The sequence below is a fragment of the Schistocerca cancellata genome, chromosome 9, assembly GCF_023864275.1.
Source record: "Schistocerca cancellata isolate TAMUIC-IGC-003103 chromosome 9, iqSchCanc2.1, whole genome shotgun sequence".
NCBI lineage: Eukaryota > Metazoa > Arthropoda > Insecta > Orthoptera > Acrididae > Schistocerca > Schistocerca cancellata.
Genome location: NC_064634.1, coordinates 191,915,124 through 191,932,976, shown reverse-complemented (window position 1 = coordinate 191,932,976; position 17,853 = coordinate 191,915,124). Strand labels below are relative to the sequence as shown.

Sequence of the window (17,853 nt, the reverse complement as noted above, 5' to 3'; positions counted from 1 at the left end):
GCTGACGATAAAAAATATAGTGTTACTACAAATCCCCTTAGAGGGAAAACAATTGAAGATATTTTTAATGATGTTTTCCAAGGAATTATTAAGCGGTTCTCTGAAACTTGACCCTCCCTTAATTTGTGAAATCGCTATATACTCAGTTCTGTACAACAAATAGTCATACAAACAACTGATGCAACACATGAACAGGGGGCAATAAACAGGGTAGAATGTTCCAAATTTTTGGATTTGTATATATTGACCTGCTCAAACAATTAAGATCAGCTACTTTTGCTCTTCGTTGGTGTTTCAACGTCCCATCGACAGCGAGGTCATTAGAGTTTGCTCTTCGTGTAACTGTTCGTCTTGGTTTACATACTTCCATTAAATAATGTTTTACGCAATAATTTTATGAAGTAACTCATCGGCCATCACCGAGAAAGAAAGTGCTAGTTACTCAAAAGCGAGCAGTAAGAATGATTCAGCGGGTTCCCATATGTGCATGTCTGCTTTCTCATCAATTGGCTCGTGAACAACACCGGCCAACCCTACCCTGCGTCGTTACTGGTGACGAGAAATGGTATCTTTATGCTAACATCAGGAAAAGGAAGGAATGTTTGAGCGCAAACACAGCAAAATGGTTCAAATGGCTCTGAGCACTATGCGACTTAACTTCTGAGGTCATCAGTCGCCTAGAACTTAGAACCAATTAAACCTAACTAACCTAAGGACATCACACACATCCATGCCCGAGGCAGGATTCGAACCTGCGACCGGAGCGGTCACGCGGTTCCAGACTGAAGCGCCTTTAACCGCACGGCCACACCGGCCGGCGCAAACACAGCACCAACCACCCGTACAGAGACTTGCGCGCATCCACAAAAGATAATGTTATGCATCTGGTGGAACAGTGACGGTTTGGTGAACTACGAATTGATTCCCCGAGATGTAACCATCACTGCTGATATTTATTGCCAACAACGGACATGTCTCGCAGTCGCCATCCAAGAACAATGACCACGAGGACTGAGCGAAGTGATGCTATTCCATGATAACGCCCGTCCGCATTCCGCTAGACTGACATAAAACACTATACGGGAGTTGGGTTGGGAAGTCATTCCGAACCCATCTTATTCACCTGATCCTGCACCCTCAGAGATTTTCACCTTCGCTGTTCTCTATCGAACAACGTTCAAGGAACTTCCTTTCCGGATGAATATGCCCTCCGAACATGGTTAGACGAGTTCTTTGTCTCAAAACCACGTGATTGCTACAGTCGCGCAATCGAGAAGTTACCCCAGCGTGGGCAGACTTGTAAATAGTGAAGGAGAATATATTACTGATAACTAAAGTCTCTGATTTGTGTATCTGTTGTGTTTATTAAACTTATGGAAAAACGCTACGAACTTCTGCACTAACCCAATATGATCATCATCTTTCTCACACAATCCACCTACTATACACATTATGTATGATGCATCTATGACAGTAAAACTGAGACATGTGCATCACACGTACTTAAATAACTAATGAAAACGCTTCTCCAAAATGTAGGTAGTTCCCACAATGGATCAGAGAGTGCTAATTATTTACTTCGCACCGACAATGGAATTAATTGACAGCACAAAACAAAAGGAACTATGTAATGGCTATGACCTGTTACAGGGCCTAACCTCTCCTTCTTCTACTACTACTACTACTACTACTACTACTATTATTATTATTATTATTATTAAGTAGCAGCTGCAGAGCAGTACTCACACACACAGCACTGGTAGGCTAAAACCTTCCAGTTTCTGTCGGTTCAGTAGTAAAGAGCCCAACAATCAAATGATTTGCACACAGTACGTGTAGTGCACGCATTTTTACTTGGTTGATTTTAAGTGATGTTAGGAGGGGGAAGAAAGGGGGCGGGGCATGGATACAAGGTGTGGCCGAAGAAACAGTCACTATGGAGAGGAGTGGTGCATAGGCGATTGTTTTGTAACAAGTGCCTACCCACAATGTGGTTAGTAAGCTTTATTTTCTATGAAAGAGGTGTAGGTAGCACTCGCGACGCACTGAGAATTGCCTCACGTTCTAAAAAAAAAACTTGTGAAAAATAAGCAGTACCAGTTTTCTCATTGACTCATTAGTTCATTGTTTTATAAAAAATCCTATAAAAACTAAATATTTATCTTTCGTTATTTTAAAAATAAAACTGTATCTAAGAAAAATTCTTCATCATTCTAAGGTGTAGTTAGGTGCTAATATTGATGACGGGGGTGGGAGGTATTAGCTAATATCTGACTGGTCTCTCAGGGATAAAGACCTCAGAACGGTTGGGAACCACTGGTCTACAGCGTTCGGACCCAGGGAAAGGCCTCTCATGATAGACAGAAGATAGAAACACGAGAGGAAGGATAACTCAGAATCCCTCCCAGATAATTCTTTAACTGTTTTTCTTCCTTTTTTTGCCCCCTCTGTGCGTGCGCCCATAGTGGAGTCCTTTCTGGCCACGGGCCCCTGAGCATGGGTGCAGAACACCGACACGGAAGCTCGAAGTATCGGAAAGGATCGTCTGGATTTATGAATTGCAGTACATGTTGGTACAAGTCGATGACAAGTTACAAGAATGACGAAAATCACAAGGGAGGATGAATCTCGATTACAGGAGCAGGGTTCCGTACAGGCAGATGGTGGAGATATTACCACTTGGGTTCCGTTTACACGATATGATAATCTCGCTATACAAAATATTAGCCGCCCATTTAAAACAACACAGTGGTCAGTTTGGTGCGCTGTGGATGGTGTAGAACTGGTTATCAGACGACGATGTGATCCTCCACCGCTGACGTAGGCCATGCCAGTGAAGCGGCGTGTGTATGCCAGTCGGCTGCTGGTAATCAGCGCAATAAGAGGAGTTAAATTGGACACGTGGCCAAAAATCTGTCGTGTTTGGATGTGCCGATAACCGTACACTGAATGTAGATGTCCGTTCTGTTAGTGTATCGACGCCAACTGTCCAACGTATCTACAAGGAATGGTGAACTAGCAGCAACACGTCATAACAACAGTGGTCGTAGAAAGATCCTGACTTACAGGGGCGGAGACGAGTGTTGTGTCAAAAATCAAATGGCTCTGAGCACTATGGGACTCAACATCTTAGGTCATAAGTCCCCTAGAACTTAGAACTAATTAAACCTAACTAACCTAAGGACTTCACACACACCCATGCCCGAGGCAGGATTGGAACCTGCGACCGTAGCAGTCCCGCGGTTCCGGACTGCAGCGCCAGAACCGCACGGCTACCGCGGCCGGCGAGTGTTGTGTCAGTGACATTCTGTTTAAAATTGGACATGAATTGCTGCTGTCAAAGCACTGCAGGTTCACATCAAAAGGAGCTGTAAGCAGTGGATATTAGGATTTAGGAATCTCGCAAAAGGCATGTGTTCATTAGACCAAACAACATAGAAACTGGTAATTAGCTGGCTGGAGCCGTCTGGTGTGGTAAGACTAGTCACGGTTTTGCCTCTCTTCAAATAATGATCATGATGTTGGATTTGTGGGGCGCTCAACTGCGCGGTCATCAGCGCCCGTACAAAGTCCCAATCTTTACACAGTTCAATCTAGCCACTTACACGAATGATGATGAAATGATGAGGGCAACACAAACACCCAGTCCTGGGCAGAGAAAAGTCCCCAACCTGGCCGAGAATCGAACCAGGAACCCCGTGATTCAGAGGCAGCAACGCTAGCCACTAGACCACGAGTTGCGGACTCTCTCCAAATGATGCAAGGCGTCGAGTGCACTGACTGCGCAATAAGGCATCTTCCCCCAAAAGTGTGGGGAGGTATAGTCCAAGCCTAAACATGTCCTGCGGGTGTTTTCAGTACCATGCGGCAGTGTTTCCGGTTTTCATATTAACAAGCAATTTTTGTTGAGACCAAGTTATCGAAAATACAAATGTCCATCGAGGTCTCTCGACACTCAAGCGCAGGTACACGTGAATCCGGCCGTGGCGTCATTGCCGTCAATAGTCGTGCGTTGTAAGAAGGCCACCATACGGGCTGCTGTAAATACGCTAACCAGCCACATTAATGTGACCACCCGCCAAAAACTGAAAAGCCATCTTTTGCAGCGCAGACTGATGCGAGACATCCAGGAAGATAGGCAGTGAGGTTCCAGAAGGTACTGGCGCGAACAACCCGATCAGATTGTCCTATACATTCACGATCTGGTTTAAATCCGCGAACTTTGCCAGCCGGAAATCACGGTAAATTCATCCTGATGCTTTTCGAACTACGCACGTTCACTGCAACCCGTATGGGACAGTAGATGCCATCGTGCTGCACAAAAACAAACTGCATGTACGGTTGGACATGGTCCACTCAGGATAGATGCACACCTCTGTTGATCCACTGAGTCTTCCAGAATACAAGATCGCCCAGGGAATGGCACGAAAAAATTCTTCGGAACATAATGCTTCATTCTCCGGGCTGCACAATTCCGACAATTGTTGCAGGGTGTCTGCTTTCAGACGTTTCACGCTGAACGCGCTAACGCCCGTCTGTCCAATGGAGCATAACAATGATTCATTTGAGAAGGCCACCTATCGTCTCTCAATGGGCGTCCAGCTGCGGTACCGGCGTGCAAATTAAAGCTTTCGTTGCCGATTAACAGCAGTCAGCATGGGTGTACGAAGCAGACGCCTGCTGCGCAGGCCCATACGTACCAACGTTCGTTGATAAGACACTGTGGGTAACCACTTGGTTCATCGTCTATTCGTCCATACACATCTCCTTAGCCGTCGTTGTTCGCACCTGTCATCCATGGCACTTGGTGCACCACAATTGCCTCGGCGCCAGTTTTGGATAGCGTCATTTGCCATGTGTGGTATGTTTTAACCACGACAGCACGCGAACTGTTTACAAACTTGGGTGTTCCAGAAATTCTTCCACCCTTGGCCCGAAAGCCTGGCCAATAGTCAGGTAAATCGCTCCATTTCTGCATTCCGACGATGACTGCACCATCTTTGGTCTCCCCCTTAAACGCGCTTTATATACCTGCCACTCCTTGTACTGCCACCTGCCATGTGTGGGTGGTGGTTTCACGACAACGTCGAACATAGGCGTTGGTCACAATAGCGTGACTGGACCATGTAATTTTATGAAAACTGCAGATGATGGGATGGTCAAAACCAGTAGTTGACAGTGACCTCCTTTTTATCAGCAGCTCTTGATGGTTTCGAAATAGACTTTCTTCAAAGGGTTAGCATTTGATCCCATACACAGGAGAAACAAAATTTCAGAAACTATGCACCACTTGTTAGGCAAATTCCAAATCGCGATAATTAAGTATAAGGTTCGTATTGCTAAAGTATTGCCAAGTCTAGATTGAAATAGAGGGAGCACGTGGCACCCGTCACCAACAACACCAAAGAGGGCGTCGAGCTTATCAATCGTATTTGACAGACGAATAACCGTCAATAACGCGACATGCCCTCACGGCGGAAGGCACCACGCAAAGTATGGTATTTACCCCAAGACACTGCCTGAAGTATTGTGATCAGTGGCTGCCAACCTCACAACTAACTCTTCCCTTATCGGCCAAATACTACTGCTAGTTTCTTCCCCGCTTTAACGCGCCAATGCCCTACCACGCTCCAGTGAAAAGGTGACTCGACAGGAACGTCCCCAAGAGCACAGCAACAGGTGTAGCAGAGTTGGCCCTGGCCAGTGACAGCAGGGACAGGCGTGACCTTACGAAGCGGTCCGTGCCGAGAAAGTGTGACAAGCGGCTCTCTCCCAGTCCGTGCTCTTCCTGCCTGACGGGAGGAACGACCGCGTACAACTAACATTAGTCTACTGGAACTACTGCTGCTGGTCCTAAGGCACAACGAAGGAAGATTACGATTTAATCTTTCGTCGTCGAATAAGTCATCAGTTGCGAAGCACAAGCTCGATTATAACAAGGGTTGTCCATTCCCTAAAAGCATTAGTTGTCTTCTAATACGGAATGATGGGACGGTTCTTAGATGTCTGAAAAAGAGTTAGTTGTTCAGTTGGGAATTTTAAAATCTTATCACAAATGTATGGAGAGGGTATAATCAGAATTTTATTGGTTATAAAGTTGTTGGTGGTTCAGAAAGTAGTGACTATACAAACCGACTTAAAACATCATTTCGTACAGAAAAAAATTAATTATTACTTACGAGTTTAGTCATTAAGAAGCTTTTCCTTCTTTGCTAAGTCAGGAAATATATAGTTTACGTACTGTAAAGTAATATTTTCATTTCTATGTTAAAAAAATTTTTTTTACTTCTCTATGGCTCAATACTGTAATTGCTGAAAGCTAAATAGTATAGTATCTAAGAAACTATCAGCCTCGATTGCGGTAATGAAACCAACCTTTACCTCGGTTTCAGCCCAAATAATTGAGCCTTCTTCAGAAGATATAACTGAATCTATAATTTGTCTAAGAGGGCATGGTCTAGAAATAAAACTAAAACAGCCTGAGTAGACTATTCAGGCTGTTTTAGTTTTATTTCTAGACCATGCCCTCTTAGACAAATTATAGATTCAGTTATATCTTCTGAAGAAGGCTCAATTATTTGGGCTGACACTGAGGTAAAGGTTGGTTTCATTACCGCAATCGAGGCTGATAGCTTCTTATACATTAGATTATCACGATTGCTGACTGGGCTGCAATGCTGGAAGTACTAAATAGTGTAATTGTTGAAGACTAAATACTATAATTGTTGACGATTTAATATTGTGCTCAGCCGGCCGGAGTGGCCGTGCGGTTCTAGGCGCTAGTCTGGAACCGCGCGACTGCTACGGTCGCAGATTCGAATCCTGCCTCGGGTATGGATGTGTGTGATGTCCTTAGGTTAGTTAGGTTTAAATAGTTCTAAGTTCTACGGGACTGATGACCTCAGAACTTAAGTCCCATAGCGCTCAGAGTCATTTTTTTATTGTGCTCACACTGAAGGCCAAATAAAAAAAAATGTCTGGGATTGTGAAGGAAATCGACCAGATCCTATTACACGGAACCATCCCAGCATTTGATTTAATCGTTTTAGGTAACATCTCTTACTTCGGCATGGCATTTTTCTGTAATGATGACTGCTTACGGCTTTTGCGAGTTATTTCAATTGCCAAGTTGAAGTACCGCCCTCAGTTTCGGATCACCGCTTTCAGATTTATTAAATAGCAACAAATCTTTAAAATTTCGACAGCGATGCCCTTTTACATTCATCTGGATTCGCGTATCAAGCTTTAAAGAGGACTTTGCTTTCAATTCTCACCGTATTGTCTCCAAAATTGGCGTGGAAGGAAGGCTGAGGTTAATGTATCGTCTACGACGGGGTCATAAGAGATGAAGCACAAACTACAGTTGTAGAAGCATATCGTCCGTGTTCTTTTCAAAAGGACCATAGAGGAATTCATTTAAATTGATTAACGAAAACTAGGAGAAACCTAAATAGGTATGACTGGATGGGAATCTGAAACCTGATGCACTCGGTTGCAAGTCCAGAGATTAATCCTTGTGCCAACTCGCTCAGCTACTATAAACTAACAGAGAATGAAAACACCTCTACGGACACGATTTAAGCCGGCTGTGCAGCAGCTTCACGCTGCCAACAAAGACTGAGTTCATACATAGCGAGACAGACTACCTCGGAATATATATAGCTCACCCTTTGTAGGTAGCGTGAATCCTTCTCCCGTGCGATAAGCTCGGTACCTAACTGGCGCTTTCCACACACGACAGCCAAAAAGAGACAAATGCAGATGACCAGGTGGGATCCGTGTTTCTAGATTCATTATCACGCAGTCTCCTATAACAGGAATTACGGTACTATATTGCCAGATTCGCGACAGACCTTTTTGAAAAGCAGAACACAGCAATTAGTGTCTTAAAAAAAAAAAAAAAAAAAAAAAAAAAAAAAAAAAAAAAAACACCTAATTTCTACTTTGACCCAGGGAAGTGTGATAAGGCCTTTGTTCATTTCATAACAAGTAGCTGACAAACAAACAAAAAATGGACTGTGTTTGTACTGTAATATCGCAAATCTTTCATTTCCATGGATTCGTGAAAACGCCCTTCAAATTATGAAACACTCGTACAAAGAAATATGCACAAACAAATATATAAATACAACTCCTTCCAGTGTCTACTACGAGGTTCAGTAAACATCTCAATGGCAACGCCTCTTCATAACTCTAAAGACGGCTATTATTTCCCCGTATAGCCCTTTGCGTTTCACATTTGAAAAGTGTCAAAACCGCTGAGTTGAGTGTCTCAGTAGTCAAGAATAAATGCATTACAAACTTCCCGCATTATGCGGCATTTTTTCACGGATCTCAGTGTTTACGATATCGTATCTCTTTAACCATCTTTCGTGCAATGATGTTTTAGTGTAGGTACATTCAGCGGCATAAGTGGACATGTCTGCGATATATGTTGTGAATATAGTTAGTACTAAAGGGGTAATTAATTTAGCCGTATACGTGATGTGACGGTTTTTCACGCATCTCAGTGTCCACGACATATCTCCGGGTGAACTGTGAGTGGTACAATGATACAATTTTGTAGGTTAATTTGGCGGCATATGAGGATACTGTAATGCGTAAGCGAAATTTATTGCTAACAGAGTTAACAGCAAAGGAGTAATACATCTAAACGTCATGCACAGCGCGGCAGTTTTCATACATCTCATTGTTTATGAAGTCATATCGCCCATTTTTATACGTATGGATGGATTAGCGGATTGTTACCGTATTTGTTGTCCTTGATAAGTTCAGAGAAAACTGACTTTCCTTTTCCTACCACCGAACGTCCGCTACCTACTGAAAAAGTAATTTTCTTCTGATTATTGCTGTGGAATGATTTCTGATCGTCTGGCATTGCGTGATTGCATTCAGTGATCATAAGGCCGTTGCAGCATCCCTGAATATGGAAGTAAATAGGAATATAAAAAAAGGGAGGAAGGTTTATCTGTTTAGCAAGAGTAATAGAAGGCGCATTTCAGACTACCTAACAGATCAAAACGAAAATTTCTGTTCCGACACTGACAATGTTGAGTGTTTATGGAAAAAGTTGAAGGCAATCGTAAAATGCGTTTTAGACAGGTACGTGCCGAGTAAAACTGTGAGGGACGGGAAAAACCAACCATGGTTCAACAACAAAGTTAAGAAACTACTGCGAAAGCAAAGAGAGCTTCACTGCAAGTTTAAACGCAGCCAAAACCTCTCAGACAAACATAAGCTAAACGGTGTCAAAGTTAGCGTAAGGAGGGCTATGCGTGAAGCGTTCAGTGAATTCGAAAGTAAAATTCTATGTACCGACTTGACAGAAAATCCTAGGAAGTTCTGGTCTTACGTAAAATCAGTAAGTGGCTCGAAACAGCATATCCAGACACTCTGGGATGATGATGGCATTGAAACAAAGGATGACACGCGTAAAGCTGAAATACTAGACACCTTTTTCCAAAGCTCTTTCACAGAGGAAGACCGCACAGCAGCTCCTTCTCTAAATCCTTGCACAAACGAAAAAATGGCTGACATCGAAATGAGTGTCCAAGGAATAGAAAAGCAACTGAAAACACACAACAGAGGAAAGTCCACTGGACCTGACGGGACACCAATTCGATTCTACACAGAGTACGCGAAAGAACTTGCCCCCCCTTCTAACAGCCGTGTACCGCAAGTCTCTAGAGGAACGGAAGGTTCCAAATGATTGGAAAAGAGCACAGGTAGTCCCAGTCTTCAACAGGGGTCGTCGAGCAGATGCGCAAAACTATAGACCTATATCTCTGACATCGATCTGTTGTAGAATTTTAGAACATGTTTTTCGCTAGCGTATCATCTCATTTCTGGAAACCCAGAATCTACTCTGTAGGAATCAACACGGGTTCCGGAAACAGCGATCGTGTGAGACCCAACTCGCTTTATTTGCTCATTAGACCCAGAAAATATTAGCTACAGGCTCCCAGGTCGATGACATTTTCCTTGACTTCCGGAGAGCGTTCGATACAGTTCCGCACTGTCGCCTGATAAAGTAAGAGCCTACGGAATATCAGACCAGTTGTGTGGCTGGATTGAAGAGTTTTTAGGAAACAGAACACAGCATGTTGTTCTCAATGGAGAGACGTCTACAGACGTTAAAGTAACCTCTGGCGTGCCACAGGGGAGTGTTATGGGATCACTGCTTTTCACAATATATATAAATGACCTAGTAGATAGTGTCGGAAGTTCCATGCGGCTTTTCGCGGATGATGCTGTAATATACAGAGAAGTTGCAGCATTAGAAAATTGCAGCGAAATGCAGGAAGATCTGCAGCGGATAGGCATTTGGTGCAGGGAGTGGCAACTGACCCTTAACATAGACAAATGTAATGTATTGCGAATACATAGAAAGAAGGATAATTTATTGTATGATTATATGATAGCGGAACAAACACTGGTAGCAGTTACTTCTGTAAAATATCTGGGAGTATGCGTGCGGAACGATTTGAAGTGGAATGATCATATAAAATTAATTGTTGGTAAGGCAGGTGCCATGTTGAGATTCATTGGGAGAGTCCTTAGAAAATGTAGTCCATCAACAAAGGAGGTGGCTTACAAAACACTCGTTCGACCTATACTTGAGTATTGCTTATCAGTGTGGGATCCGTACCAGGTCGGGTTGACAGAGGAGATAGAGAAGATCCAAAGAAGAGCGGCGCGTTTCGTCACAGGGTTATTTGGTAAGCGTGATAGCGTTACGGAGATGTTTAGCAAACTCAAGTGGCAGACTCTTCAAGAGAGGCGCTCTGCATCGCGGTGTAGCTTGCTGTCCAGGTTTCGAGAGGGTGCGTTTCTGGATGAGGTATCGAATATATTGCTTCCCCCTACTTATACCTCCCGAGGAGATCACGAATGTAAAATTAGAGAGATTCGAGCGCGCATGGAGGCTTTCCAGCAGTCGTTCTTCCCGCGAACCATACGCGACTGGAAGAGGAAAGGGAGGTAATGACAGTGGCACGTTAAGTGCCCTCCGCCACACAGCATTGGGTGGCTTGCGGAGTATAAATGTAGATGTAGACTGTGCTTAATAGATCTTAATGCCATGTACTGATTCGAAAAAGGAAAAGACGAATGTTGGCGGTCGTGGTACAACACTGGGCTTCAGCCCTGTAGTTCCTGGTTCAGTCCCGGATAGGGGCAAGGATTTTCCTCGTTCCAGTCCATCAGGATGGCCCCACGTCCGCGCAACCTACTATTGAAAGGGTACCGCAGATCTCTGCCGGAGGTAAAAGGCGGCCAGGTGATGGGCCTGCCAGCCTCCCCCTAATACCACAGTGCCGCTGCGAAGAAAGACCGCTCTCTAGTTGCCACCAGGTCCACAGCCCGGCCATGAGTTTGCGCCACAGATTTTTCCTTTACTAGAATGTTTGAGACGCGGACCCCGTTGAATTAACATGGTGCAGTGAACGTAATCCAGAGGAGAACTGCACAGATAAATGACGATAATTTAGTCACGCAAAAGAATGTTTTACAGTTAATCTACTTCTAAAATTTTAAGAACCGTAGAAATATGGCAACTCCTTTTGCACATTGCTTCTGCAAATATCACAAGAATAAAATTACACAAATTACAGACCGTACAGATCCAATATTTTAAACCCGTTCCTCAGTCACTCTTTTCACCAGTGGTACAGGATAAATTGTACAATAAAAAGTACCTCTTAAGTGCCTTAGAGTCAGATATAGAGAACAGAGGTAAGTGAGAGCACAATATACAACGTCCCGGGAGAAGTTGTAAATATTCAGGGATATGACAGGAACGATTATTCGAAGCAAAATAGTCTAAGCATGGACTCTAAAACGCATACCTTAAAGAACTACGATCACCTGTATAATGAAAGATCTGTCTTCCACTGTAGCGAAGATGAGCAAGCGCTCATAGCTCTTAAGATAAACATTTTAGAGCTAATGTCTACAAGACTTATATGCTTCGAAGACTTATATGCTTCGAATGATCTTCCCTGTCATATCGCTGATACTAACTATACCTCCTAGGACACACTGTATCTGAGGTGATTACATGTCAAGTCGTCTAGTTTTAGAGACAATCCCCCGCCCGCCTGTTTCAACATTTTGTTCAAATTTGGCGTGCCGATTTTTCTGAATGACCAAAAGATTTACAAAGCCCTAGCTCCCAAATTTTACTAGTTTGCGAGCATGGGCCTCAAATGGTGAGAGCAGAATTAAAAACATTTAGCCATGTTCTAAGTGCTATAATTCAGTGCATAATTGTGGTGAAGCTGTAAGACTTGGTAATATATTTAAAGCGGTCATATTGTGCACATTCTCTAAGTTTTATGTCATTTGGTTCACTATTTCTGCTCCCACAGGCATCTAAAACTGCCAATAAATTCTGCTGCCAAATTTATCCGAAGTTGATGTAGCTTGATCTCTCTGTATAGTTCGTTTAGAAATCTCTTATTCTGTGACCTTAATTGCTGATAATTTTTTTATAAAACCTGTTGGTTTTTTGAATAGACAGGGCTGAATTTGCCCAAAAACAGTTTTTTTTTGCCAAAGTGATAGATTTTTTAAACCTTGTATCTCAGAAAGTACGACTGGTCCTTATTAGCATAACTACCATTTGAAAGAGCATATTTTTATTCACAAAAAATTGCGTTATTGGTTTTTCCTGTGGAGGTCTACAATTAATTAGTAAAGTTTCTCACGCGAATCAATATTTTGGAGCATCAGGAAACATAAGAATTTTTAAAGAAGCAACTGTATCATGTCTTAGGCTGCCACTCATTATGCAAAATACTTTGTGCTGTGTTTGCTCATTTTCGACAAAATAAACAACAATAATTTTTAGAAGGTGATGCCGCAAAACGCGTATATATTTTAAAAGTGTCGTGTTACTGCCTTGAGTTTCTGATAAAATTTTATTTTTCAGACAACAATGAGATGCACAATAACATAGGAATTTTCCCTCTGAAAACATAGGACAGGAAGCACTCTCGACAACGAAGGAGATTTTTTTTCTCTTCAAAATAAAGCCATGCAATTACTTCGTCAAGCTGAAGGTCTTGATTCGCAGTTTAATAATTTTTTGAAACAAAGTGGTGGACGGTCAGGTCAGAGACTTTTTATGCTATCGTGGTAAGTAACTCAGTTACTTAGTTTGAAGTAACGCATAACCAGTTTGCATATATTGTTTGTACTCGAAATATTCATCAGCATAAGCGCCCTTGTACAGATCAGAAAAGTGCGATTCAATCCCAGGTCGACTTTCACACTGATGCAACATGCTAGCTTTTGATTCATGGCTGCAAACTGTCAGTGATGCTACTATAGCTGAGTCGACATAAATTGGTATGTGACGTAGTGCGCTGAGTGCCTCATTGTTATCACAGCTATATAGCCGGCTATTGTTTTCACTTGCAGCCATTTGCGCGCCACAGTTTAAAACTGGCAGTGATCTACTTACTATGTATAACCCCGGCGCAAACTACGTTGACACTCGGGTCGGTGGCTGATGGGAGTGGCAGTATTGACATTTCCCATTTACAGTCGCTACCAACGGCCACCGTGCAGAGTGTCAACTTAATTTGCACGAATATTATTACACCGACTCGATTTAGAGCAAGCATCAGTTTGACACTGATGTATTTTGCAATGCACTCGATCGATCGCTCTCTCTCTCTCTCTCCCCAAACTCACACAACGTTGGGCTAAAAGGTGATAACCTGTTGGTGAATTGGCCAAGTGAACGAATGTGACGCGACAACAAAGAACGTGGTAACGAACTGAACTGTGGCGTTGCCTATCGCTTAAGTCTGAGCCACATTTAACGCATTTATCATATAAACTGAAAGGCAAAAACTTCCAGGGGGGATCCACTACGCAACTATCACCAGTTCTGTTTACGATAAGTCATTTAAGTGTTATGGGATATGGCTTGGATAGTGTCGTTGGGTCAACACGTCGGCTTTGGCCAATGACGTAACCGTGTTATGTGACTTCATTGCAGCACGGCAAGGTTGAAGAGGGACTGTATTTGCTGTGGGAATGTTGGACAAGCGGTAGCACACATTAGTGCGACATTTGAGTTGTACTCTATGTTATTCGGCTCTTTTGGAGTAAGTTTTTGTTGTCTTGTCAGTGACTTATTTTAATGTCATTAGTTTACTGGTTACTAATTTGTTTTCCGTTTTGAAATTCGTCCTTCGTGTTGTCCATGGGTTGGATAGAAATGTTGGGTTTTAGTCTGGTACTAGGCATATATCTTACGACAAAATCTAATAGTCTTTCGTTGGTTGCTGCTACGGGCGACGATACGCTTGCAACAATTAAATTTCTGCAGGAGGAATATGTTGTGTCAGCAGTTTGCAGAATTTGTGAAATTGAGCGAAGTCTGGTTCTCAAACCACGGACGAGTGTATGTGGCTGTGTTTTTAGAGCGTTTCTGTATATTTTGGTTTTTCTAGTGTGTGTGTGTGTGGGGGGGGGGGGGCAGCTTAAATCTGTGGGATTGTTTTGGATACGTTTTTATGTATTTTTGATTGATGTTGATTGTAGTAAGTGCGGTGAGTTTGTGTGTGTTCGTAATTTGCTTTGAGGTGTGGGTACTGAAATATATGTTGTAGTAGCTTATAAGTTTGTTATTTGTGTAGGTAGCTGACGTTCATATTTAGGACATCATAGGTTATAGCGGTTGGTACTGTGGAGTGTGTGGTAGCTATTTTCATTTCGTTAGGTTTTCACAAACTTGTTGGTATTGTGGGCTTCGTTTCAGCTACATAAGCCAAGCGAAATTTGCTGTACCGGATTTTCGAGTTGTGTGTGGGTTCCTGGTATCGCTGTTTTCGTTTGTGCTAGAGAGATCAATCGAAATGTAAGATACCAATAGTGTAATTTTCTTTTTTTTTCAGTTTTGGTGGTCGGGTTGATTATTGATGATTTCGTGTACGTCATTTCATGGTTAATATTTGTTTAAAATGGTGCTTCGATTGTTACTGACATATTTTTGACACTGCCCGAAACGCCGTACTATCCGTAGTTATCCCGTTAGTTTCCTTCTATTGCTGGAGTTAAATATTTCGCGTCTTATTGGTGTTAGTTCGCTGGTGTACGGTAATGAGTGAGGTTGTGATCGCCTTACTGAATACGCTTGAAAGAGGTCCGCTTGAGCTGCTATAGGTTGTGTGTGTGTGTGTGTATTTTGATGACGTTATGGGTCAAAGCCGACTGGTGGTACCCCAACTTTCGGTAATCCCACTTTGTTTGCTGGACTCGTGCGTAATAGTGATGGTGCCTGCGGAGAAAATCGCGATAATGCCGTTCTGGATTCATGAGACCTACAGTAGACTGATGTATAACATTGACGTAAATGTAACTGGAAGTCTAGGCTAAGCTGGAATGTGATGGTGAGTTGGCGAGGCCAACGAACATACGCAACTATAACTGCATTATTCCACTGCAGTTTTACAAGTTTTTAACATGTCTCAAAGCTTTAATAATAAGAAGAATGGACCCCTTTCCAAACTACCCTACGCTCGTGGAGGTCTCATTAGTATGTCGGATTTTGTTTACTGTTAGTGACATTAGTGACATCATCCATTGGTAGTTTTTTGACGCTCAAATCTCCACAATGTCATTGGTCTATCAGGGCGGTATCGCGATGTCAACTAATCCCCTCTACAATTAGGTCTAATGTATCTACAGATATTTAAACCTGATAGAAACATACTTTGCACTAATATTCGTTGTGTTCGCAAACTCTCAACCAAACTGTCACCTTCAAAACCAACCAAAGCCACACTTCGAGCAACGCTGTCGTTGCAAATTCAAGCTAACTCTGAGCGCTTACGTTAAAAATTTTATTGCGGAAATATCATTCGAAGTCCTTAAGCTTGAAGCAATAAGGCTAGAGCCTAATATGTTACATATTCTATAACAACATTAAAGTGTTTTACCAAGCATCGTAGGGATCATCCATAAACAATTTACTTTTGCTAGTAAATGAAACACACTTCAAGTACGGCTACGAGTCTGTGACCTTGCACTTAAATTTTTTCCTGTCTACATCGCAAGAATATGATTTATATATATGACAAGGAAAGAAAAAACTGCAGTGAGAAGTATTTTGAAAATCAGTTTCAATAAGTGATGTGTACAAAACAAAACTGCGCATAAATACGCTCTTGTTAAAACTAAATTAGCGAAATACATCCACAGGATTTAGACACGAATAGTTTATTTTAAAAAGCAGGTTAAATATTTATTATAAGTTCTGGTCGATTATATTCACAGCTACTTACACCATAGGTAAAGTGTTGTCTGCTGTTAGATACGCCAAGATAAAACAAAACAACTTTTACTTTTTATAGCCGCTATTCTGTTTGTTGCATTACCGTTTTGCTTATCGTGAAATGGACAAAACGCATAGGCTAAAGACGTTGCACAATATCCCTCATTCGTTTACTGAAACCTGCTATTCTATTGCTAGTTTGTTCTATTAGTCTGTTTTGTACTTACGAAATCATTCTCAACATCACTATACACGATATTTTACAGAATAGTCTTAAAGACTGACTATATAGAAACACTGTTGGCTAACTTCCATTTGGCACCATCCTCTTCTATTTACGTTTTTGAGGCCTATATCGCGTAAGACGGCGACCGCCTAATGTCATACGAAAACATTCCAACAATGTTTTATTATTATGTGGAGTTTGAAAATGTTTTTACGTGTTTACGATCAAGACGACGACTGCTGGCAAACAATTACAATTTGAACTGCGCATCGAGAATTTAAGCACTAAGAACATACCACAAGTCTTTTGTAGACGTGTAGTGTCTTCATCCTCATGCGTCATTACTCTTAAAATGTAACGAACAACGACGAATGTAAATACACTGCTTGTCCAAAAACAAACAAGTGTAAGTGAAAAATAGGAGCTATTAATTAGTAATGCTTGGCGCTACATCACGAAGGAAATCATCGCACATAAACAGTGCCTGTTACCATAACTCCTGCATATCTTTCGTCAGTCAGTTTCGAAGCAAGAGTTCGTTTACATGAACTGATAAAATATTTTTGAAACATGCAGATGTGGGTCATCCTCGTCGCCCGCTATCGTCGAAGAGCAGAACAGGAAACTAGTTCAACTTTCTAGGGATCCCAGTTCTATGCTTACGGGCAGAAGAGGCCAGCAACCTGAAAGCTCTTACAGCCGGCAGGCTCCGCTTACCTCGCTGTAACTGTCAATCGACGGCTGCTTGCATATCTATTGGCGAGAAGGACGTCCCGGCACAATGTAGAAATGAATGCAGGTGGATTAGTAGTGACTACCGGTTGCACAAGTCAACACCCGTAAACACTCACACACGCTATACCCACATACGTAACACACAACAACGGAACAAACGCTCTCCCACTACAGCTGCTGGCAGGAAGCAAGATGGCCGCGTATGGGTGCCGCCTTCCGAACCAAAGATGCTCGAAGGCAAAGAGAGGTCACTCGGCGACGACGCTACACGACAGGCGCGAATGCAAATAACATTGACCACAGACACAAACGCGCGACTTGTTTGATGTCTGTAAAGTAAATTTCTGAGAGTTTTCTAATACAATTGCAGAAATTAAATCGATTACCGTTGCAAAAATGTCTTAACCAACATATTGTTTATTTTTTTCCGGTACGCGGCTTGTGATTTCGTGCTATCTGGTAACAATAAGACCTGGTTTTTCAAGGCTGTCTCATGAGCAGCTTGTGATAATATTTAGTTTCGAGCAATAACCGTTCAGTTCCAGTTACTATAAAGCATAATAAGTGGCGTTATTCAACAGACTCACATAGGCAGTACTGCACT

General features: G+C 42.4%; 1 long non-coding RNA gene across 2 annotated transcripts in view; it reads right to left on the bottom strand.

Moving 5' to 3' along the window:
* LOC126100349 (uncharacterized) overlaps positions 1-17,450 on the bottom strand; it is a 529,383-nt gene extending 511,933 nt beyond the window's left edge. For both annotated transcript variants that reach the window (XR_007522153.1, XR_007522152.1), the window contains exon 1: positions 17,232-17,450. This is a non-coding gene — a long non-coding RNA (uncharacterized LOC126100349). The remainder of the gene's footprint in view (positions 1-17,231) is intronic.
* Between the last annotated feature and the right edge of the window lie 403 nt (positions 17,451-17,853).